This window comes from Rhinolophus hipposideros (genome assembly GCF_964194185.1).
Source record: "Rhinolophus hipposideros genome assembly, chromosome: 16".
Classification (NCBI taxonomy): domain Eukaryota; kingdom Metazoa; phylum Chordata; class Mammalia; order Chiroptera; family Rhinolophidae; genus Rhinolophus; species Rhinolophus hipposideros.
Window position 1 is genome coordinate 20847564 of NC_138062.1, and position 25360 is coordinate 20872923.

At 37.5% G+C, this 25360-nt stretch overlaps 1 protein-coding gene across 5 annotated transcripts in view; it reads right to left on the reverse strand.

The window, feature by feature from the left end:
* NR3C2 (nuclear receptor subfamily 3 group C member 2) overlaps positions 1-25360 on the reverse strand; it is a 309953-nt gene that overhangs the window by 152849 nt on the left and 131744 nt on the right. The gene's annotated exons all lie outside the window — the stretch shown is intronic.

A 25360-nucleotide genomic window follows, 5' to 3' on the forward strand; every position in this document is an offset into this window, starting at 1 on the left:
AATTCTCATTAGGAATCAGTTCTGTGACAGTTTAGATGTATACCGATCAGGCAAAACAGCTCTTTTTTTTTTTTTTTTTTTTTTTTTGTGGTGCGCAGATATTTCCTGAATATCTACCCACAGGTCTAGTGCAAAGTATTGAGGAAATAAATATAAAAAACCCAGTGTTGGTCCTCAAAGTTAACGGGGATATGAACTATGATGGTAAGTGCTATGGTGGGGAGTAACATGGTGGCACTTTGTAGGTGCAGCCCTCCATACCAGAAAGGGTGGGAACAGGCCAGTCAGAAAGTACTTCCGGAAACGTGACAGCAAAACTGAATTTTGAAGCGGACTAGATGACAACCAGACCAAGAAAGAGGGCAGAGGAAGCAATAGGTACAGTGGCTCAGCGAAATGGGAACTGACGTGTTCAGAAAACTCTGGGTGGATTGTTATGTCAAAGCCTTCACCTTGTGGTCACTGCTGTTGTTTCCATGTGAAATCAGGATTTAAAAGAAAAAAAAAACCCTCAAAGAAAACATACCAAAAGGCTAAAATGGTTGTGTTACAGGGAGTATTTCTGTTTTTCAAATGTGATAATATTGCCTTTATAATTAATTTTTTAAAATGTTTAACTACATTCCCACCACAAATAGGTGAAGGAACAAACTACTCAGCTGCTCAGAACATTGTAGCATGACTGACTTTCTAGAAAATGACTTCTTAAATCAAGGACTGAAACAGTGTTCTCCAAAGTTGTTTCTCCTTCTGAGAAAAGAGCTCTTTATTATTTTTATTAGTGTCCTTTGACTTCTTTATGGCATTCAAAACATTCCATTTCAGCACCAGTAACTTCTTCAGCATTATTAGCCAGTAAAGTCCAATCCATACTCTATCTGACCCTCTTACACTTCACTGGAAAATACAACGACTTTGTAAACATTTAGGATACAACTTAAAATCATCACTAAAATGTAATTGTTTTTCACAACTACAAGCATACATAGGATTTGTATTTGACATTTCTGGGAGCCTTACTTTTGGTCCCAGTATTTAATAGTCTCTTAAATTTAGTCTTTGGAATGCTCCTCCTCTTCTATCCGAACTCACTTTCTTGGTGATGTCATCTAGTCTCTTGGCTTTAAATATCATCAATATACCAGGGGCGTCCAAATGTTTATCACTAGCCCAGACCCCTCCCTGGAATTTCAGACCCGTTTATCCACATGCCCATGGGACATGTCTACTTGAGTATCTGACATGCACCTCAAACTTCTACAATTTTGCTGATCTTCCCCTGACCCTTCCACAGAATTTCTCATCTCAGTTCAAGGCAACTGTTATGGGTGGAATTGTGTTCTCCCTCAAATTACTATGTTGAAGTCCTAGCCCAATGGACCGCAGAGTATGACCTTATTTGGGAACAGGGTTATAGCGTATATAATTAGTTAAGATGAGGGAGTTCTGGAGTAGGGTGGGCCCCAATCCAACGTGACTGGTTTTCTTATTAAAAGGGCAAATTGGCACACAGACATACACAGGGAGAACGCCATGTGAAGATGAAGGCAGAAATGAAGGCAGTGATGCTTTCACAAGCCAAGGAATGCCAAAGACTGCCAACAATCTACCAGAAGCTAGGACAGAGGCATGGAACACATTCTCCCTCACATCCCTCAGAAGAAACCAACATGTTAACCTTTGCACTTCTAGCCTCCTGAACTGTGACACAGTACATTTCTGTCGTTTAAGCCAGCCAGTTCAGTTTGTGTGGTACTTTGTTATGCAGCCCTAGCAAACTAATACAGAAACTTGGACTCATCCCTGATTCTTTGTCTCTCACAGCACATATCCAATCTGTTAAACTCCATTCACTTTACTCTCAGAATACCTTCAGCTTCTGATCACTACCCACAACCTCCTCTGCTACCTCGCCAGTGCAAGCTGTCAATACTGCTGCCTGGAATTTTATAAAGCCTCTCCCTGTTTTTTCTTGCCCCATTCCTTCTCCCGTAGCCAGAATAATCCTTATTTACTACTCTGCTCAAAACTACCCAAGGGCTTTCCCTACAGTCATAGTAAATGTCAAAGTCATCCCTATGATCACAGGGCCACAATCTGTCCCGAGACGTCGCTAATCTCCCTCACTTGCCTATTACACCTCAGCAACACTGGCCTCCTTGCTAGCTCTCAGGGCCTTTGCACTTGCTGGCCCGGCTTCACCTAGATTATCTACATAGCCCCCTCTTTCACCTCCTTCGTGGCTTCATCCAAATGTCACTTTCTCCATCAGGACTTCTCTGATCACTCTACTAAAAATACCCCTTCCGCAGAATTCCCTATCCCTTTTTTCTTTAGTTTTCTTTATGAAGCATATCTCCATGTAACGTGTCTGTGAAAACTTTAGTCTGTCTATTGTTTACCTCACCCACACAAGACAGCAAACTCATCTGGGCCCAGTATTTTCTTCTGTGTTACTCACCACTGTGCATGGAACTGTACCTGGTATATAACGGGCACTCAAACACCTGAAAACTGGCATTTTCACAAAACCCACTATGTCATCAATTCTGAAGTCCTACTGCATTCTTTACATAAAGGGATGTGATTGGTTTTTAACTGTTTTGAGAGTGAAAAGTACGCAACAGAAACAAATTATGAGAAATTGAAGAGAAAGCATAAAAAAAAGCTGCACCGTGAAATGCAAATACATTTGGTTGATTATAAAATCAAACTACACATGAATTATTTTTCCTTCTTATTCACTAACATCTTTCAATGACAAAAGAGCACATTTTCCTCCCTGTGCCTTTCGGCAGCCCTCCCTTCAGTTTCTGTAACACTGTATTGAGCTCATTCTCTTTACAATGCCTCTTCTATTTTCTTGATCATCAATATAGATTTTCTTCGTGGAGTTCTCTACCTTTGACCATTGTTTTTCTTGTTTCTACACTCTCTCCCCTAATGATCTCATCCACCACCTCAGCTCAAACCGCTCTGACTTCCCAAATGTTTATGTCCAGAGCCAAGCTCTCCCCCATGTTCCAATTTCACGTTGTCACTTCCTTTACATAACCTCTCTTCTCCATTCTATTAGCTTCTAGAAGGGCACTGCCATCTGCTAGTTACCCAGCTTCAAACCTTGTATTCCTCCTTAGCTATTAAATCTAGTCAGTCACCAAGTACAGCTTGTTCCAGCCTTGCACCCTCTCACATTGCTTCTCTTCACTACGCTGTTGGTAACACCGCTTCCAGCTCTTATGACCTCCTGAGGGTTCTTCCCTAAACCCCTGCCTCTCCTTGCATTTCATTCTACAGTGGCTGACAGATGAATTTCCGTTAAGAGTTATGACTGTGTTACTTCCCAGGTTAGAAATCGTCAATCGTCCCCACCCAATACTACCATATAGGACAACGTCTGTAGGATATTTAAGCCCCTCTTACTAATCAACCCTGCCCTGCAGGTCCTGTCACGCTGCCTGACTTTGTGCTCACCACCCTCCAATTTCCCTGTCAGGGTGTGGATACCAACCATGTAGACAGCCCAGCATGACCTTGCCCCTCCTCCCTCTCCTGGACACCCTGCCCATCCTTCACAAGTCCCTGATGTGCTCCCAGTAGGAAGCACCGCTCGCCTGCCTTCTGATTCATTGGAGCATTCGGTCAACGCTGCCCCTTCAGCAGTCATCACTTTTACCCTTACATCAGTGACCTGTGCACTTATCCTAATCCCTTGAGGGCAAAAACCTTGTCCTGTGCCTCTCTGTGCTCTCTGCTGTCATTAGTGCAGTGCTGGTACTATTTACTCAATGAATGAAACTGCGCTCCTAATCTCATTACAGTAGAACATAAATTTCCAAAAGGCAATTTTACAGAAGGTAAATTAATGAGGCCAAGGTTATAGGTTCAATTCTCATGCGGTTCATTTACTTTGCACAGAGGGAAAAAAATAATAATCCAGGGACACAGACTATTCTCAAAAGCTCAGCCAGCTGTCCCACAGACATATGCATTATTAACACGTAAGGCAGGCCCCAAAGCGTGGAGGGGTCAGGAAGACTCCAGGCTCAACCGACACCCTATCATGCGGTTATCTTTGAAACTGAAAGATGGCACATGGTCGGGAGGTTACACATTCAGTTTTAAGAAATACATTATGCATTTATAAGGGGGGTGGGGAGAGGAAGAGGGCAGGAAGAGCGGGGTCAGATCTTGAACTCACTTCTTAGACACCAAGTGTTATCAAAATACATAAGTTGTTTAGTGATTTTGTAGGTAAGAATCCAGAGCTACAGTAGAATCTATTTAAGCATTAACATTGGATGTGAAACTCAAACTGTAGGGCCAGACATGCAGGGGCAAAGGCTGGGACAGAGGCTCAGGAAGGAGGCTGGATTCCAGGTCTGTTCTAGCTCAGACATTACCTGGTAAAACCTTGGCAAATCACCTCTTTGGGCCATGATTCTCACCATAAAAAGGTTGGATCTCTAAGACCTTTTTCGAGATATCCATTCAAGGTAAAGATGGATACAAAAAATAAATGGGACAGTCTGTCATGGTCAAGTTTTATCCAAATGGAATTGCAATCTAAGCTCAAATGAAAGACAAGGTATTATACATATAAATAGGCATTATTTAATCCAGATCAAGCTTTAAAAATCTACATGTAAAAACTTACTCTTTCTGGAACAGCTAATTATTTGACACATAATTTTTTCTTGAATCTCTATGATTGTATCTATGCTAAATTCTTTGCATAATTCTATCCAAATTATTTGTATAAATGTATGCATTAAAATGGTATTCTAGGGGTGGCCAGGTTAGCTCAGTTGATTAGAGCGGGGTGCCGGTTCGATCCCCACATGGGCCACTGAGAGCTGCGCCCTCCTTAAAAAAAGAAAAAAATGGCATTTTACCCCACGAAAGCATTTCATATCGGCAAGTTGTGAAAAACTATCCAACGTGGTCATTTTTAACCTTGGTAATCAAAGAAATGTTGTCCACAGAAAGGAGTTTATAATCAACAAAGGTAGGTCACAGGATTTTATATAAATGTTAAATTATAAAGATGACTGAACATCCTATTTCCATTTGTAAAAACAGTGTTGCTCTCAGGGAAACACAAGTGAGATGCAACTATTTTCAGTACCCAATATAATGGTTCTAATGACCCCCTGAAAATTGAAGAGATTAATCAAAGATTCATGTGGATTCTGGTTGACAATTGGGAGGGGATATACAAGCCAATCATCAAAACCACTTACTGGATTTTTTCCCCCCTAAAACGTTTGCATGCTTTGGGGGAAGCAGTAAAAAGCTGTGCGAACAAAAATGATTTTTACTGATCAAAAAATGACTGGAGAAACTGGCTCCCTGAGAATCTATAATGTACCATGCTGTTCCAGGAATTACCATACATAAAATTAGCTTTCCGCATCTTTACAACAATTACATAACAATACAGTAGTGACTGATCCACTATTCAGTAAAATTTTTCTCACGAAAGAAAGAATACTTGTCTTTTTCTTAAACTCACTTGGTATGATGTAAACAAATCTATCTTTTGTACCATCGCTTAATCAGATATAAGCTTCTACCATCACCTCCAGCTACTAAAAAGTTTCTTTTTTCCCCCCTGGGGAACCAATTCGAGTATTCATTCAACGACCTAGAGCAGAGTGAGAATTTGGGGGAATACAGAAACAGTACTTCAGTAACCCTCCTTACATACTGATCTGAACATGCTGGTGTGCTTACATCATTCGTTCACTACGCTGTCCACTGCAACCTACCATGGGCCCCAATATTCTGGGAACTTGGGTGAACAACAAAGAGAAAGACGTGTTCTTATGGAGTTTCTACTGGAGTAGGAACAATACACCTTACCGAAGCAAGCACGTGATTTCAGGCGGCGGTCAGGACTCCAAAGGAAAGGACAGACACTGAGATTGAATGAGGTGGTGGGGGATAGGATGCTCTAGCGAGGCAGCCTGAGAAGGCCTCTCTGGGGAGACGGAAATGACAAAGTGTCCAGCCATGTGCAGATGCCAAACACAAGGAAGATCAAGTATCAATTCCCTGAAGGGATGTGACACAATCCAGAGATGTTAATGAGAGTGATGTGGTTGATGCGAAGTCAACAAGGAAGAGGGGAGATGGGAGGTGGTGGGATGTGAGGCCTAAGAAGGTGGAGATGGACCATATGGGTCTCAAAGGAAAGGCTATGGTAATGAGCTAGAATGGTGTTCTAAGCGCCATCAGGAGTGGTGTGACTATTGAAATGTTTTCAGCAGGAGGGTAACATGATCTGATTGACATTTAAAAATCTTACTTTGGTTGTTGCATGGAGAACGGACTGTGGAGGTGGGGGATGTCGGAAGTGGGGAGGCAAGCCAAGGAGTTCCTGCAGTTATCTAGGCAGGAGATGATAACGGCTTGGATTAAACTTAAAGTAGTAAAGACAGTGAGAGGTGGCTGCATTGTGGATCTTTCTTTTTTTTCATTTTAAGTATATAGTACTAAGAGGACTTGCAGAAAAATTAGATGGTAGTGTCATTAATTAATATGCAAGATTGGGGTGGAAGAGCAGGTTGGGAATTACAGGGACAGTGTTTTGGACCTGATAGTGGTGGAACAATATTGGTATGGTATATTCCTATTTTTCAAAACAATATAACTATAATATTAAGTGATAGACTACCCACAAGAAAACCTGGTGCAACATATATCAGGTTTACTTAACCTTTCTGGGCTAGTTTCCTCATCTGTACAGTAGTGATAACAAAGGTCCTACCATGGAGGGTTGTTATAGATTAAATTACTCAATACATGTAAGAGGATTCAGAACAGCATCGAACATGTATTAAGTATTCTTTTTATTCTATTATTAGTTAGTATTCTGTTGAGTCTAAATTCTTAACAGTAACTGCCACATTAATGGAATTACAGATAATTCTACTTTTCTATATTATATTGTTCTGTACCGCTTCTAATTTGTATAAGCATGTATAACACTGGTAAACAGCATGAGAAAAGGGTTTTAAAAATATACCATGAAATAGTGGTACTACAATAGCCATGGTGTTTATTTACTGTACAGGGAGTGTTTTGTGTGCATTTGAATTTGAGCATTTCTTGTAAGTCTTCTTGTTCCCCTGGTGTCTACAGTGTGTGGGTTGGGAACAGCCACATTAGCTCATTAGGATAAACAATTATTGAGATTCAAATACATACTCTTTTATATAAAGAACACAAAATCTAAGAATATAAGTTTTTGGAGAACACTCAATATAAAAAATTTCACGAACATAAATCTACCTTTAACAACTGGTTTACTAAAATTCTTACCCGCACATTAAATAGACAAAAACAAAAAAACAAAAAACAAAATAAAACAAACCCCCAAAACCAAAAAATACCTCTTTGCTGACTTATTACCTTTTGTTTTGATAAGCATATATTTTGAGTTATATATTTAACCTGAACTATCTCAGTCTAGTTTTCCCATTATTTAAAGGGAATATTTGAGAATGATTTTTGTGTTGCATTTTCTTTCAAGGTGTTACCTTTGATGATAAGTGATCCATTAATTTTTTGAGGGATAATTCCTCATTCAATAAGGTCTGTACTCTTAAGCCACATTTCATAATGCACCAAAGGTAGGAATTAAAGAATTGGTACATATTTTACAATCTCAGCTCTATGAATACAGTTATAGCTAAAGTTACCTGATACAGAAAAATTCAAGGATATAAATAGCTTGGAAAACAGAATGTAAAGCACTGCAGTGGCTCATTAGTCTTTTCCAATTTATTGTTTTTGTTTGCTTTCACAACAGTTTATACCATTAATAAAATTTATTAAATTGGCTCTGTTGAATGAGATATGTGTTTTCTACATGCTAAATTTCATTTAAATGAATGCAATTTGCTCATCAAGGGCTTAAAATTATAATTAAGAAAGTATAGCTTCTGTCCAACAGAAAAGTAGCTTGACCCAGGTCTGAAATGGAAGGGGGGGAGGGGAGGGGAGGGGAGGGGAGCGAAGGGAAGGGAAGGGAAAGGAAGGGAAGGGAAACTATGAATAAGAAACGGAAGCACGCGCTAGTATGTGTAGAATTTCATTTTAAAAATAAGAACCTATGCAAGGAAAGCAATTAAATAAACTTTTCTCCTTAAATATAAACGGTGGCCAAATTAGCATTTGATCGTATATAAAAATCTGTTTTGGAAAATAGGCAAAAACATTTAAATCTAGAATAAAATGTATTTTCTAATAAAACAGGGAACATAGTCAAATTTAGCTATTAGACACATAATGGTAATGAATTCCTTAATCAAACAATTTTTTTCTAAACACTAGTTATGTGAGAATACAAAGATAACAAATGGCCACTACTCTCCATGAGTTTACAATCGAGTAGGGAAGCTAAGACCTGCATATTGGTAAATATTAAAGGCACTACTTGGTAAGACTCACCTATGACTTAAAAATAAATCAGAATTGAAAGAGAGTCCAATAACTTGCAATTGAGCTGAAGGGAAAGCTTCATGGAGGAATGGGGCAAGGTGAAAACGAGCTGGACTGAAAAAAAAAAAAAAAAAAAAAGAAAAGAAAAAGTCCAGACAATGGCAAAGACACTGGGCTCCAGCACTCAATGAGCTGCCCTCCAGAGACAAGCATTGAAAATGATTCAAATGACGAAGTCTCCAACACCTATAAAGTAGTTTGAAATGATTCTAGGACAATGAGTTGAAACATCTGGTAGACAACTGAAAAGGTGGCAAGGAAAATGAAGAGAGATGGATACAAAAATCTACCATGTTAAAATGATATAATTAAAGTGACTGATCAGTACTTTTAATATATACAATACAGACAATGAAAGCAAACCGGTCCCATGAACTGGAAGAAAACTAAGGACCACTGAATGGGGCAAGCATGAAAAACATGTTCAACAAGAAACAGATTGTTCTTAGAAACCAAGAAGTCTAGATTTTATTCCTAGAACAATGAACGAGCAAACCCAGTAAAAAGTTGAAATAAGGAGAAAACAAATCATAGATGGAAATCTACAGAAAACTAACCTTTCTGCTTCGGCAGAGAAAGAAGAACTTGCTAACAAACCTGGGCGGGGGTGGTGTGGTGGGGTGGAGCAGGGAGAAAGAAGCAGGAAGGCAAGATAATGCAGAGTCTTGTAATCAAAGGGAGGGAAGCATCAGTGGGAGAGACTTATGGTTGAACGCTGGGATGTGGTCTTCACTGACACCTGACCTTAGCAATGGTCATTTTTATGCATACAGAAGGCATATTGAAGTGAAAAGCACTCACCATCTTTTTTATTACGAGTTTCCATATTCAGGAAGTTGTCAAAAAACTGTATCTGGTAGAATAATTTGAGCATATGCAGGATCTCTAAAAAGATCTAACCTCAAATTATCTCCAGAAGCATTTATTGACCATGATATGTCAATCAGTGATTGCTCTGACAATGGCCAAATGTATGTGCTATAAAATGCCCCCATGTTCTACTTTGCCTCTATAATCACAGGCACATGTGAGTGTATTCATATACCTTATAAGTTATTTAGAATCATCTGAGAAGGAATCATAAACTTATTACATCATCAATGGGTAATTGATAAAGTATGATTTAAGGAGATTGCTTGATAAATAAACGATGTTTTAAGATTACTACAAAATGCTTGCTGAGTCTTTTTAATTACAGTGACTGCTTTTGAAATGTAATATATATATGTACATATCGTGATTTAACTTTTTCCCCTGAACATTAACTATCCTTATGTTAAGAGGCAGACTTAGATCTGACACAGATGGCATGAGACACTGAGTCCTAATGGGTTCTAGACCTAGCGGTGGACCTTGAACCTGAGTTATTTAGAAGTTACTGATTTCAGCGTGTTTTTTGCTTATCACGTTTTCAAAAAGTTGATGTAAAACATGCTTCTTCATGGTCTGCCTGGGCAACAGAATGTGGCTTCTTTCTACCAATACAATTAATGAGTCAAAGCTCCAAACAGCTTTTTCCCTGAGTGGGGTTTCTTGTGTTCTAGAAATAATGACTCCGTTGCCATTGGTTCTGCCCTCTGATTTGCCAACCCAATTCAACTGTTATTACTGCTGCCTTGCATGACGTGTGCCTCAAATCACAGGGGCTTTTGCATCAACTTGCAACCTCTACTCTCCCTGCCTTATACTAAGTTTGTTCCCGTAGGATAAAGGGAAACCCTTCATCATTTCAAGAATCTCCATGTAATAGGGTTCGAGAAGTCCATTTTAAAATCTATAAATTACAATGTGATAGTACTTTTGTCGACATGACACCTGCCATATTTATTTCAAATCTACCCCATATCTGACTTTGAGCAGATATTAAAAAATAGCACCTTAATATGAAGTTCTAAAGAATGCTTATTTTAAAGGGATTAAATAAATTTTTTCTTTAACATTTTGGTTACTGAATAATCAATGAGTTGCCATTTTAGAGAAAACAAAGAAAACAAAAAAATTCCCAAGTAATAAACTGATTTCCTTAGGGTGAACTCTGTAAGAGTGAAATAACATTCCTGCTTTCAGGTCAGCTTAATACTCTGAAATGAACTTTCAGTAAAAAGTATATGGAATCTATCAGGAAAAAAAAAGAGAACTTTCCCATTCATACATTAGCTTATAACAGGTAAACAACAAGTCCCTTTCCAAAACATTAATGTGTTTTTCAAGTCACCAAGGGCTTTCTTTATGGAAACCTACAGTATAACTACACACACAGAACAGCTGTGGTGTCCTTTTCTACTTACAGGTGGCCTGACTTGCATTTGGTTCCTGTCGGCAGGCGTCACCGAACAGAATGGTTTTGTCAGGGCTGCACAATGCTACTCAGGCAGTGGACCAGCCTCACGGGGAATCTCTGAAAACAAGGTGTGCATGCGCACACACACTACAGAGGAAGCACACGGATACTCAAATATGCAAAAAATCTGCAGTGGCAAGATTTGCTGCTCCTCAGGTATTTTTCATAAGAATTCCCTCCGAAGAAAAAGGCAGCAGCATTAAGCAGGGGCAACCATAGGGCACGAGACTGAGTAGGTTCAGCTAGCTATGTCTGCAAAGAAGCTCAGAGGCACCTTTTCTTCACCCCTGATATCCTTCAGGATTAATGAATCAATGCTGTACTGTTCCATCAACAGTTCCCCATGCTTACCTTTCAGTTCCCTACAGAGCTGCCTTGTACAATTCTTCCACTTAAGCACAGTTTAGAGGACTAAGCCGTATGTGAAACTGCTGTTTCCCAACTGTTTTTGACCTGAAAAACTAGGGATTCCTTATGGTTCCATTTAACACCTTTCTGGTCTCTGGCTTGAATGATAAAACCAGGGTCTGCCATAGGACAGCATTTCTAGGTCAAAAAAATGCTCATTTACTATTCTGTGGACAATAGCACTTGACTAAGTATTGTGGTCTCAGGCCTTCAACGCAATACATTAGAGTACGGAGGTGTCAGACCCACCCCCAGACAGCTGAGTTCCCTTCCAGTACTACATTTGTACCAAATGTGGCTATTATTTTTAGAATTGTAGTTGTTATATACTTTGTTCATTTTCTCCTGATCAATTTCATAATTTCCATTTTTAACTAAAAATCTTAGTTTTTTAAAAAATTATTTTAATAAACCAAACTATATGATCATTTCCTGACTTGGCATGAACAGAACAATGAGAGAATCCTGAGTACTTTCTTTGGCTCTTTATTTTTTCTTAGGGTTTGAAGTCTGGGGCTGTTCCTTTGATTTTCTCCCTCTAAAACTATCTGAAACCTAAAGCTTCGGAAAGGCTGTTCTTTGGCTAGCTAAAATTATATACCAACACACCGCCACTGACTCAGTGCTGCTCCATGCAGCCAACCCAAAGGTACACAAAATAGCAGTAATTATTTATTTCATGAGTTATCATCGTTTTCTGGTATATCACACCCTACCTTACTCTTAAAGAAAAATCAAGAAAAAGAAAGTACCAAATACTCTGTCTCTTCTTCTCTTCTCTACCTTTTTCTCTTTTCTTCTCTGTCCCCTTCCTCCTACTGCAACCCCTCACTCATGAGCGTTGGCTTTGAGAGAAAAGCTACCATATTATCAAAAGAAACTGTATGGATAGAGGTATGGATATTCCTTATTAGAGCATTAAAATTATTAAATGTTAAATTAAAAGGACCATTTAGATATGTGCGGGTTGTGAAGAGTGGAAGAACAAAGAACTAATGAGTGCCCACCTTTTTGTCTAGCTAGTTCACTAGTACCTCCTTCCTCACTTTATCTTTGTTGTTTTCCTGGTACTAAGGAATAGGAACGATTACCTCCAAATCTTTCTCCCAGCCTATAGTTTGTGTGCTACAAGCAATAAGCAGGTGCTGAAATGATTCTGGCCCTCTTTTCATTTACTCAGCACCATTCCTGAGTCCCTAGCATAGGCCAGACATTGTTCTGTCTTTGACATATATCAACTAACAAAATACACTAAAATTCCTTACAATTGGAGGCCACATTCTAGTGTCAGGATGGGGGTGGGACGAGGGGTGCTGACAAATCCCTACTGGAAAGTAAAGGAATATTTATAAATAAACATGAGGTATAACATATATATATGTACATATATATACACACACATGTATATAAAACAATGTTATGTTATTTTCCTCATTCTTAAAATAAAAATTCAAGCCTGCTTAAAATAACTCTTCCTCAAAGCAAGAAAAATCAAAATGAAAGTTCTAGAAGTCAATGTGACTTCTATTTCTTATAAAAAAGATGAGAATCATGGAGATTAAAATTATTAAAATTATTAAATATTGCTCCTAAGAGTGTTGAATCAGGATTCACATTCTTAGTCCTGTTTCGTGTGTGTGTGTGTGTGTATGAGTGTGAAAATAAATCCCTTGTGATTTAAGAATGCCAGTCTTTTTCTGCTTCCAGTAAGATATGGTAAGCCTTCAAATAAAAAGGTACTCATATTTTTACTACTGGCTTTAATGCCTGATTTAATTATCTTTCAAGGTTGCGAAAATCTGTACTTATAAAAGACAATTGTTGGCTTACACCAAAATAAATTTTTCTCATTTCCCTGACATTCTTAAAAGCAATTACAGAAGCTTTTCTCAAAAGCTTTAAAAATTAAGTTAGGCTTTTGCCTTTGGAATAGATCTGAGAAAAGATGAAAAAACATTTTTAAAACAAGGCAAATGGCACAGATATCAAAGCAAATGTGACATTGTTTAGTGGTCAGAAGTAGTTCAACTGAAGTTTGTTAAAAAAGAAAAAAATGATTTCAGTGTACTTATAAATAGTGATGAAAGATGGTGAAGAAGTTGAGGAAGGGCGTGCCTCGGTTTTAATTGCAACAAGGCAAGAAGCAGTGTAGAAATTACTTAGATCTGTCTTACTTCCTGCCACGCATTGCTGCCAGATGAGAAATAGAAGGACAGCCATCTGATGCCACCCTGACAACCCATCCCCAAAGATATGACAGAGCCTGGCCATTCTTTTTCTATTTTATTACAGAGAAACACCTCAAGTAAGATTTACTAAACCTCTTATGTTTAATTTCAGTATCATAAAACTAGAACTGCTAGATGTCTTGACTTGATTTCAAGGACACTGCATATGTCCTCAATGGAAATTGTACCATCAGTACCTATTTGCAATACAAATTTTGAAATTTATATCAATATTCTCTTTCTAGTGTTTGAAACAATGTATATACTACATGCACCCTTTGGTAGAGAGAAATTAATATAAAAGATTTTACATTATAAGGCACATAAGACAAATATAACATATATGCAAATGTTACCATGCTTTAAAGAATATGGTCAACCATATAATTTTTTTAATACAGTAAAATAATGCTCAGAAATCAGGATGTCACCTTGGCCTCCTCCCCACCTTGATTTAGTAAAACGTATCCAAACTGATAATAGAATTTTCAAAGAGCCAGAAAAGAAGAAAGAGTTGGCCCCAGAGACGCTGTGCAGTGACTCCCCAGCAGAGTGGGTCAGGGACAGGAGGCAACGTACAACAGGGACACCAGAGAAGGGACACAGGGCTGGGACAAGAAGGTGCCAGGAAACAGAAGAGTAAGACACAGAAAAGGCACAGCAAGAAAAGGCTGGGTGACCGGCTAGAGCCAGTGAACAGAGATTGCCAATTATGAAGAAGGAAAGCGTACGAGTTAGCAAGCCCATGGGAAACCAGGCAACAGAGTCACACCCATCTGTGCAGCGGGCACAGAGTCGAGCTCCAGAACAAAAGACGAGGTGACTGGCCTAGGCTGGGGTGAGCTGGGGGACAGATATACGGTTTTGGGGCAGATACACTTGAGGGTGCAGAAGCTCACCTCAGGCAGGGAGCCTCCTCCGTTTCCCAAGAACACTGGAGCCCACCCTGGCTGATGTGTGTGCTCAGCCCAGACGATGTCACACAGTAAAAGTCCGACAAGCATGTTCAATAGGTAAAAGAAAGCCCGTTCATGGGAAAAAAGGAAAGTTAATGCAGGTAAGAAAGGAAAGGGAGAAAAATAAACCTTTTAAGAAAGCACTTAGCCAGAAGCAGCATAAACTTTCCGAATGTGCTAAGTGTTTTAAGGGATCTGCTGTGAAGAACAGATGGTGTTAAAAGAGACAAATGGCAAATAATTTGTTGGAGTCCTAGAAAGGTGGATGTATGCAACTTTAGTCAGAAGAGTAACCTAAAAATGGCATTTATTTCAAGGAAGAAACAAGAAAATGATAATAGAAATAAATTTGTTAGAGAGGGAAACAATTCTGAACTATGCACCTAAGTTCACTGCTTATCTTCTAGGCAGAGAAGACTATTTATCGATTGAAATAATTACTGCCACACTAAACAGAAAGATCATTAGTAAGTGACATGTGTAGGAAATTAAAGGTAGGAGAAAGGATTTGTTAGGATGGAAGAAAGAATTTTCTACTGTACATCTGTAGGGTAAGAACATAATTTACTGAGGTTGGAAATTAAGCTAAAAAGTTTTGTTTACTTTTATTTTTGAAATTTAAATTATAAAAGCAAAGAGGAGATTATGAGGAATTAAATCCGCTACAAAGTAGATAAAGCTAACTTTACATTATAAAGCTGATGAAAATTATGAAAGATAATAAAAATAATCAGTATTACCATATGCCATTCCTACAACCGAAAGGAAGAAAATCTGGAATTTCTAGGAGTCAACAGATACCAAGCAACTCTGAACAAATTCCTAATTCAATTTACAATTCCTGAAATAGGACAATATTTCAACATAGGTTTATTTAAGTAAACACATTATGTATGAGTGTGTGATCGGAATAAACAGGACAATTTGCTTGATGAAACTTTATAGTACCACTTGTTTATTCATAAACCTCTTTTTCTCAAAACTAGTGTTAAAATTATTCTAAAATATACAGAATATAGTCAACCTCATGGAAGATTGTCACCTCACTCAGAACCTTAGACTCCTTACTGGGAACATTTTATGACTGCCTTAAATGTTTGACCTGAGAGTGTTTCCTGGAATGGGGAGAAGGAGCATGTGCCAGGCGGGGGCTCCTGGAATGAGATGTTCTTTTGTTGATTATTTCCTATTAACTACCGGAATTCTGCATACAAATTAGGAATCACAGGCTCTGATTAACTTGAATATACTTAACTATGGGTTTTGGAGGGCTTTTTAAACATTCACAACTCTGACGTAACAGTTCTTTTGATGTGCATTTTAGCGTCCATCCAGAATATATTTATAATACAGAAGGACCAAAGATAGGAGAGTTTTCTCTTGTCACTCACAGGGGCATAAAGTTAAAAGACCCAGTATAAGAATGAAAGAAATAATGGCCTTACAGCAATATAGGGACAGGGTTTTACTCCTCCGAATGATAGATAAAGTCCTAGCCAACCTTACCCAAAACTAGATAAAAGACTAGTCTGGTAACCACGGTTACATAATGGTGTTTGCTTAGCAAGTGGAACTGGATGAAAAAGGACGAGTATGGGCACTCTCCCTTTCCCACAATAGGCTGTTCCTGAGAAACAAATGTCAGTCACTCACAAGTACACCACAATTTCCTATTAATTGTTCAAGAGAAAATGGGGTACCACGTCACAAAGGCATAAGGAAAGGCAGTAGTTTACTATTTTTAGTCTACACTATGAAAGGACTTACTGCTAAGTTTTACCATTAAATCCATAACCCAGTGTTAAATTTCACTTTTATAAATAGTTTCAAGAATACTGACAGCTGTCTTTTACTCTGGTTAAAACAACATGTTTTTGTATGTTATTTCAAGCAAGATTAAGACTGGACATAATTTACTGTGTGTTCAGTGATGTAATAATACCACTTAATAGCGTTTGTTTCGACTGATCTTGAGAAGCGAAATTTCAATTTATAAAAGGAATCAAAATATTCATAAATAACATCTTGTTGTTTTGAAAAATGAACCATTTTAGGGGAACTAGATACATAGTAGCAACTTAAATATTAACATCACCTTGTTTTTCATAAATATTCACATAAAATCCTACAAAATGGAACACTGTCATAAATAAAAGCTTAAATTTCAGCTCTAAAAAACTCAAGTCTGTTACTTTGTAATATTAAAATAATGAGTACCCAAAGAGCACATGTAAAGACTATTAAAACTATATGAATCATCACTGTATAGAAAATAATACAACCTGGAATCCTCCTGGCCATGGGTCATCCGCATAAGCGTATGAAATCCCACGATTATAACTGGTATAATATAAACTGTCCGAATCTCTGAAAAATTAACCTAAATACAATTCATGTGTGTTATGTTATTGGAGCTGTAAAATTCAAGTGAATAACAGGAAATAACAGTTTTACAAATGGTGCCCGAATCTCAAATAATCCCCACCTCAGGAAGGCAGTTCCCATTACCCCTACCTCACCCCAGCACTCCTGCCAGAACTCCTGCTAGCTTTGTGGTAGTGGCAACACTAGTCACCAGCACCCAAAGCCAACTGCAAAGTCTGTGACCTGGGAAGGCAGGAGACAGCTCTACACATATGGGACCTCATGAAATGAAAGCCTGTCGACTTTAGTCATGGCATGAACTGCCTTCCTGGGAGCCAAAGTGTACTGTCTAAGAGAAAATGAAAGCAGATTCCTAGCATTCCAAGATGGAATTCTACGCTCTGGCTCTGAATAACATGATTTAGTTAAAGAACCATCTTTAAGGACATGTTTCAAAGGACTTACAGAATCAAGTTTTCAAATAGAACTTACTCGTATTTTGTAAGTTGAAGACAGCGTGTATTAGGATTTGCTAAATGATGTGTACAACTTTCAGAGAACCCTGGTCTGACTACAAATAATAACTTGGGGAGACTAAATAGGAACCCATGCCCTTAAATATAACAACATATATATTTTTTTAAGATTTGGATAGCACTGGGTTCTTCTCCCCTACTACACTCCAAACTCTTTGTCCCTCAAGAAAGCTCAATTTTTCTTATGACTTGATCAGAAAATACGCCCCTAAGAAATTTTATCTGGTGAGAAATGCACTGAATTTCTAAACTGAAAAAACATGTATACACATAACGTATGAAGACTACTTACTATATTTCACATTATGATGTAAAGTATGTATTCTTTAAAATGAGAACGACTCAAGTTTTTTTTTACACTCTGGCTCTGAAATCAATCTTGAATTTTGAACCCAAGCACTGTCAAAGGGGGAAAAAAAATCAAAACTCATTTCTTGGTTCACGAAATAGCTAAATTTCACCCTAAAGTGCTGGCAGAAAAATTTCAGAAATCATTATTCTGAAGCAAAATAAGTGATTAAATTAGACCTAAACTTGGTGGAGAGCAGTTTTAAATAACCACAATCTTTAATTCCTTTTCTTCCTGTTATTGGAAGTGTTGTAACTATCAAGAATATGCATTTTATGCCAGGCGTATGAAAAGAGGAAACAATTTTCATGACTAATAATTCAAAAATAAAATATGAGCAAAGCCAAGCCCTAAGGCTTTCAGCTCATAGTATCAACTGGAAAGGTTCAGAGTCTTTACAAAATAATAATGTATATGTTGACAAATTTATATGTAAACATAAAATGCATCTATTATCACTGATGTAGGACAAACTAAGAATCTAATTAGAATCACAAGCACTGTATTCATTCCGTATCACACTTTGTAAAATAGTCATTTCAGCTGGCTTCGAACTGACAAAAAGATCTTATTTTTACCTTAAAATAATTTTTGTTTACATCCAGAAAAATAAAAATTTCATAATGGTAGATAAACTTATCCCGTAACAGAATTTCACTGTGGTCCTATGGGACAACCCGTTTTCAACAACTGTGCAAATGAATTTTAAAGCATAATGTATCCTCACAATTCTTCTGAAATAATACTTTTTTTGTTATTATCAGAGTTAATGTGATCCTATTTCTGGAGAAATAAAAACTGACTTGTTCTGTAACTTTTCAGTTTATAAATATAGTTATCTGTTCTAGAAGAGTTAACTAGAAAGAAAGGTATGAGCAATAGCAAAAAGATGTCAATTACCACAAAGAGGAATACAGTGTACCTAGAAATATCAAGAATGGGGACAGGACTTTCACCTTGACAGTACATCAAGTAACAGAATTCATTCAGTTTCAGAGCATATACAGGTACATGATATTTTCTCTGGTAAACCCATACTAAGGTAAGAAAAACAGATTGGTATGTGCATTAATTTATCTTTTATGTTAATTTGTGATTGTTAAAATCCGTTTGAGGAAAGGGATGGAGGCACCCTGGGGAAAGCAAGGAGCAGGAAGGGAAACAACCTGAGTCCCAGGACACCTGTGCTCCTTGCGCCAGAGTTGCAGGTACCTGCCAGAGCCATTTTCTTGAAGACTCCACTCAGTGTCTGTCATTGCCTTCAGCTCCCACTGACATTTCATTAGTTCTTGCTCCCCAGGTCTCCAAGTTCAAGCTGTCAAGGCTTTGACCTCCACTCTACTTTTTTCTTTTTTCTTTTTTTCTTTTATCCACTTGTTTAATTCCAATGCCAAAAGGAGAGAAGACAGGCTGTGACACTAGCTAGTTAGCCTTATGGGGAAAAAAGTGGGTGAAAGATAAGAGAAAGCATTTTTTACTTTCCTCCATCAAATTAGTGCCTGTGGTTATATGCAAATGTAGGGATAACTGAACTGTAGTTAATTATATGTAATTAAAACAAAAGTTTCAATTCATTCAAACATTATTGAGCATATTCTACGATTCTGTATATTCTAATGACTTCCGTGTTCTTTCCAAATTAAAAAAAAAATAAAGAGCACTTTAATGTACATTTACACAATTTCATTTATATGTTTATTTATATTTTTCCTTCACAATTAAGAAACTTCACTTGCAAAATATTGACATACTTATGTATTTTAAGGCTTCAAAAATCCATGTTTTCTGTCTTATACTTTGTGCTTTCTCAATTCAAGTTTCAGTCTTTACCCTAAGTTCCATAGCTTCTCTCTGCCTTATGAAGAGATCTGGTTCAATATCAACATTCTCTGAATTCTCATTCTCTACACTCTTTCCACCTCTCAATTCAGTCTAACAACTATTCAACAAATATCTATGCTATGCAGGGCATTATCATGCTAAATGATTCAGGAGACGCAAAGATGGTTCAAGGAAATAATAGGGAAGCACAAATATATGTAAAGATAACCACAGATAACATTAATGCTATAAAATAGGAAGAACTCATATCATGCAAGCAAATCAGGAAGAGATCTATTCATTTTAGAGGCAGTAATATTTGAGGTGGGTCTTGAAGTACAGGTAAGATTTTAAATACCTGAAAGTTTTCATGAACTATTCTAAATATCTCTTTTAGATAACTTGTTTACTGCAAGGCAGGCTTGGACAACAATTTAAAATAGCCAGAACCATTTTATGTAAAAGGAAAATCAAAAGGAAATACGTTCAGGATAATTACTGCAACAAGCCTAACACGTCTTACAGCATAAGAGTATGTTCAGGAGGGATAAAAGTAGTGAAGTCACACAGGCTATTCCTTCAACAAAAATTCAGTGAACAAATCAGTAGAATACAGAGAGGACAGTGACAAAGTGTCTGCTGGGAAGGAGAAAGGAAACAAACAAACAAAAAAAAGTCCCAAATGAGGCAGAGAGAGAGAGAGAGAGAGAGAGAGAGAGAGAGAGAGAGAGAGAGCATGTACATACCCAAAAGGACAGAAATACCAGGAAACTGCCAAAAACTCACTTGTCAAGAGTAACCGAAAGAATTATTAACAAGTAATTCTAAGAGAATTGTATGGTGTGATGGCATCATACAAGTAACAGACATCATTTCTTCACCCTCTGTGGACTAATATTTTTAAAAATATTGTCACATTTAATCCCTAGCATTGTCTTCTAAGAAGGTATAAAGACAGGGGTAGATGAAAAGACAGAGTGTCAAGGAAGAGATACAAGATAAACATAAGTAAAACATGTCATTAATAGGAAGAGGAGGATTTATAAGGCTGAGAAACAGAATTCCAGAAAAATGAGACTGATGGACTGTGTATGGAATACGAAGAGTAAGAAGCAATGAAGTCAGAGATTTAGAAGGAAAAAGAAGGAGACAGAGCTGAGGGGGAAAAAATCATACCTCGCCAACTATAAGGACAAATTATTTTAAATATTCTATGCGCTGCAAGTGCAAACATATGGCACTTGAAAGTACACAATCAGAATAATTTTAAAGATAAGCAGCAGCATGGGAAGGAAGAAGATAACTTTGAGTAAATAAAACTTAAAATAACTTTGTTCACGTGTATCGTCAGGTAAACCAATTTTAGCCATTACTCATAACTACAAGGATCAGAAAAATGGAATTTCTGCAATAATTACAATGTTGAAAAATTGATGAGGTTTTCCAAAAGAATATTAAACTTTTAAATAATTGATACTAGGTTTATAACCCTTAGAATTTATAAAGAGTATTTCCTTCATGCCAAGGGATATTTTGTTAAAAAAAAAAATACCAAAAAACCATTGATAAAGGAAACACAAGAGCGACACTAACTCCAAGAACTCTCAGTGGTTTTCCCACTGTGATTGCTGCTGACAAGCATTTCAAGACTCTCCAAAGACTATCAAGAAATTTAAAAAGCATTATTAACAACTTCAAATTCAGATGCCTGTGTGTTTTCAGTTGAAATGCGTTTAGTTACACATTCAGTTCCTTATCTACCTCATTTTGTAACTCAGTTGGCAAAATGTGTCTTAAATTTTTCTGCCCATTCTCAGACTATAACATGAAAAATGCTAAACATTATGCAATCTATACAATTAAAAAAATCCAGCAACGTATTATTCAATTCTTGGTTAATTCATAACTATTACCTGGACAACAAACAACTTAGTTCATTAATTCATATTTGATTACATCAGTTTTTGGTAAATCATTATTCAATTTTTAACAGTAGTAACCACAGAAATTTAAAAGGACACGAACCCCTTCACGTCACATAAAAAGACACCTGAAGCCAAAGATGGTTACCAGCCCATCTCTACCCATGTGAGTAATGACTGTTTCCAAGGTGTTCCCATAACAATAAAATTCACTAAGGAAGTATTTTATTGACCTTCTACCCTGTACCTTATACCATGTGTGAGAGAAGGCTGTAAAGAATACTGGGACGATACAATGGCGAAGGGATAGGGCAGTAAAGGAGGACTGAGGACGGCTCAGTGTGGACTGTTACTCCTCTCGGTTATTCTTTGCACATATACGTACCCCCATGAGCCTACTGACTCCTTGAGATCAGACGGTTGCCCTAGTCTTTGCGCCCCCAGCAAAAGGTCTGACATAGATTAATACTCAATACATGTTTGCTGACATAAGTACACGAATGAATGGCCCAAAGGACACATGAACATGTCTAAGTTCTCATGGAAAGCTCATGGCAGGGCACTGACCAGTGATCTTTACTTTGACCTGGAGGAATAATAGATCTGTGTCTTTTGTAACAAATCAGGTAGGGGAATAAATATATTCAGGTTATTTACTATAAGGTTTCCTGCTAAGTCCATCGTGCTGTCAAAAATCTTACTGTTACCACCTTCTGACCAGCAAGGAAGGAGAAAGGATCCGCACCTTTCCGTCTTATGAGCCAAACTTTATTTTACACTGACAAGCGGAGCTCCAATTAGAGCTGTCTGCCATCAGATGGCACACTGTCCCACAGCACTGCAATCCCAGGCCACTGGCCAAATCTCCTGACCTTCAAGGGGAGGGGAAGAAAACTAACATGTGCTGAACCTCACAGCACTGAGGGATCAGAGGCTTTACATGCTTTCTTTTATTTAACTCTACAAACAAGTCTTCCTGCTATGGCTTATTGATCTCACTTCAAAGATGAGAAACTCAGGCCCAGAAAAAGTGAAATATAACTAACTACCCTCTGGGTACAGCGCTACCTGGCAGAAGCAGACTTAAACTCACGTTAGACTGACTCAGAGGCCAATTGTCTCTCCATTTCTCAGGATTATACAACGATGGTTCGTTTCCAGAGCCCAGGTCTCTGATGTAAAGTACAGGAGCTCTGAGAGTCCTACTCTAGAGTTGTCATGGGTAAAATACTGGTATCCTACCAAAAAAGTGAACCCAGGATGTCAGAGGAGACCAGGGCCCAAAATGTTTTCTGCCCCACGAACAGAGTGCTTTTCTGCTTGCCACAGCCTTTATCATAGAAGGAATGCATTAAAAAAAAATTTTTTTTAAAGGCTCAGGTCTTTCTAATCCATAATTTGTATCGTGCAAGACAAATTAAAACAACAACTCTCCTGAAGAATGAGGCTGAAGTGCAAATTCTAGTGGTGTAAATAAGAGACGCAATGAGCCTGGTTTATAGAAAGGGCAAGAGAGAGGAAGCATACTTCATCGTCTGAAATTACAAAACTGCTTCCACGGGCACATACTGCAGCTGCCCTACTGTCCCTTACCTGTGGGGATATAACAAAGCAACCTCAGTCACACTCAAACAAACTGTTATTATATTAAAGAGTTTGGTGCTTCTTTGTATAATTTCAGTGAAACTATTTCACACTTGTGGCATGTTATACAATACATTTATCTTTTATGAAATGTATTTCTGAGGAAAATATTAATGTGATAATTGTATTCAAGGAATGATTTTACAATATGTGTTTCAAAAGTTGATTAAATACACATGAAATTTTATATATCATTTGTTTTATAATTACTATATGACTAGGAGAGTCGGGAAGCAATTTGTTAAATAGAATTAGAAAAATTATGCTTTATCTAAAGTGACCTTGCAGGGCAAGCTGGGTATGTGGCACAAATAATTCTGCTATTTAAATTTCTGCCAGCAATTCAAACTCTATAAAAGACCACAATGAACAGGAACACAAATTTCTTGAGATGAACTGAACTGCTGAGATGTTATATCATGGTAAAGCCAGTTGATAATAACAGAGCAAATCAGGAATCCCTTTAAAAACCTAGCTACTGTGATGGCTTTTAAGTCTGTCTCTGCTGTCTTCTGGGGTATTTTCATTCATTTGCTTGTGAATACATAGGTTAGTAAAAATCAGGTTGTACAAAGCTGAGGAAAATACTCTGATTATATGAACCAATTGTTTTGATTCTTCACAAATGACCATATGGTCCCTGAAAGAAAGTTCAGTCAAATTTGTTATCTGATGAAATAAAATAGCCTGGACAGTCATTCTTGGCTCATCCAATGGAATATGGATGAAGGAGAGATGTATCCCTTTCCCGAATAAATCCGAGAGACAACCACAGATCACTCAACCAAGATAAGGAAATCATGCAACTGTCAAGTACAAAGATGTTTTCTCAATAGTTGCATACTGCCTTTTCTAGGCATGAGATGGAATAGAGGGTTAAAGAAATCTAAGCCTCATCATATAAGCCTTTTAATAAATTCAATCCCTGATTTTATAGATATCCACATAAATCCACCAATTGAGCTCAGCTACAGCAAAAAAGCTCACAACATAATTTCTGCCCATTATTACTTTACAATCATGTACAAAGGGAGTCATGATTCTTTTCTGAATGTGAAAGTCGTTAGAAAGTCAAGTGCTCTAAACTCTCCTGCCTGCATGGCATTCTCATTCTGCATCTGTGTTTCCTGTTCGCTGGTGGCAGAATGCTAATTTCAACTAATTTAAATGAAAGCCCCGCATAATGGAGTACTCTCATTTTATTTAAACAAAAACTAGAGATAAGAAGCAAGTAAGGGATGGCCAGGAGGCTGCTCAACCCAGCTTTCCATTATTTAACAGAGAATCCCTAGTTATGCATGGTTACCATTTTTTTTCCCCTGATGTTTTTAAATTCCAATCAGAGACGTTACTGCTGTTTCTAACTTTGTACCCTCTTTTGCAAGCTTTCACAAGCCCCTTATTAAAGCACTGGGAAGGCTTCCTATCTGACGCACTGCCAGGCACTGTCCTTTTGGACACAATATATTCAGGTTATTAGCTTGACATGAATCATTCAGCAAGCTGTCTTACAATCGCACTGATCATCATCTAGTAAATCTGAATTGCTGCCTTGCCCATGGCTTTTAGATTTATATAATTAACCAAAATTAGCTTGATGTTTAAAACACAATGCCAGCCTACTCATTTATTTTTGGAAGAACACTTTTGTGAGCACAATGAGGGGGCTGATTTGGAATTGACAACTTAAACTGTCAAAGTTTTCCTATAAAATTACTATCCTTAAAAAATTCAAATTCTATTAAGGTGGATACCATTAAAAGAAAACTCGGTGATAAATGATCAGGTACTATATTATTTCCATCTTAGTTCACTGTTATCTTCAACTAAGTTGTAGTATATTTTACAAAGTCCCTTGGGTGTGTATTGTAAATATTATTTAGACATAGTAACTCCTGGAAAACTATATAATGGTTTCAGTTACATGGCCCTACAAAAACACAGCATGCACAAAATGACACGTATAAATTCTACCATTCAGAAGTTATTACCGTTAGATGAAGCTAAAAAGTACCAACGACATGCGAAGCATTTTGGCAGCTAATACTCTGGGGGTAGAGTTTTGAGTTTTTTCTACAACACTTTTGCTTACTTGTATCAACCTTTCCTTTATAATTGCTCCATGAAAACACTTTGATAAAGAGACCGAAGAACAGAAAATCAAAATGATTTCCATAAAATAAAACAATCTGCAAATAGCATGTAGAAAAGCTAAAATTAAAATCCAGCTCTTCTGGCTATTTCTAGTTCCACTACAGCCAGTAATATGAATTTTAGAGTTTG